The 1100-nt window shown below is 41.6% G+C and overlaps 1 pseudogene; it reads left to right on the top strand.

Moving 5' to 3' along the window:
* The first annotated feature begins 6 nt into the window (after window positions 1-6).
* Window positions 7-912, top strand: LOC101994385 (annotated as a pseudogene).
* The last annotated feature ends 188 nt before the right edge of the window (window positions 913-1100 follow it).

The raw sequence follows: 1100 nt of genomic DNA, 5'->3' as shown, positions 1-1100 counted from the left end.
CTGATACCCTGCAGAGAAGGGGACTGAAGTTTTCCAAAGGAGAAATTCTTCAGATTGTAAACAGAGAAGACCCAAATTGGTAGCAGGCTAGCCATGTGAAAGAGGGCGGAAGTGCTGGTCTGACCCCAAGCCAGTTCCTGGAAGAGAAGAGAAAGGCATTTGTTCGCAGAGACTGGGACAATTCAGGACCCTTTTGTGGAACTATAAGCAACAACAACAACAAAAAGAAGATGATAATGATGTACCTCACAACTAGGAATGCAGAGTTTGATCACCATGAAATTCAGATCTATGAGGAAGTAGCAAAAATGCCACCCTTCCAGCGAAAAACATTAGTGTTGATAGGAGCTCAAGGTGCGGGCAGAAGAAGCTTGAAAAATAGATTCATAGTGCTGAATCCTGCTAGATTCGGAACAACGGTGCCATTTACTTCACAGAAGCCAAGAGAAGATGAAAAGGATGGACAGGCATATAAATTTGTGTCCCGATCAGAAATGGAAGCAGATACTAAAGCTGGAAAGTATTTGGAGCATGGGGAATATGAAGGAAAGCCCTATGGAACTGAGATTGACTCTATCCTTGAAGTTGTACAGACTGACGTACTTGCATTTTAGACGTCAACCCACAAGCATTGAAAGTGTTGAGGACATCTGAGTTTGTGCCTTATGTGGTATTTATTGTTGCTCCAGAGCTAGAGACCCTGCGTGCCATGCACAAGGCTGTGGTGGATGCAGGAATCACCACCAAGCCATTGACGGATTCTGATTTGAAGAAAACAGTGGCTGAAAGCACACGAATTCAAGAGCATTCAGCCACGGCGTTGATGTGATCGTGGTAAATGACAGTCTAGACAAAGGCATTGAGAAACTAAGAATGGAGCCACAGTGGGTCCTTATTAGCTGGGTGTACTGATAATTCAATAAGCTAACAGTTAAATAAAACTTATAAAAAGTGACTCAACAAGTAAGCCTTCTACAGGGAGAATACATGCAGAGGTAGAAGGCATCTGCCATATCTAGGCATTTTTATTGTGTAAATTGAAATAACAGTGCATTAGGTGGAATTTTATATAATTGTGTATTAATATATAATTTCTCTTA

The sequence above is a fragment of the Microtus ochrogaster genome, unplaced genomic scaffold (genome assembly GCF_000317375.1).
Source record: "Microtus ochrogaster isolate Prairie Vole_2 unplaced genomic scaffold, MicOch1.0 UNK5643, whole genome shotgun sequence".
Lineage (NCBI taxonomy): Eukaryota > Metazoa > Chordata > Mammalia > Rodentia > Cricetidae > Microtus > Microtus ochrogaster.
This window is presented reverse-complemented; position numbering and strand designations above follow the sequence as displayed.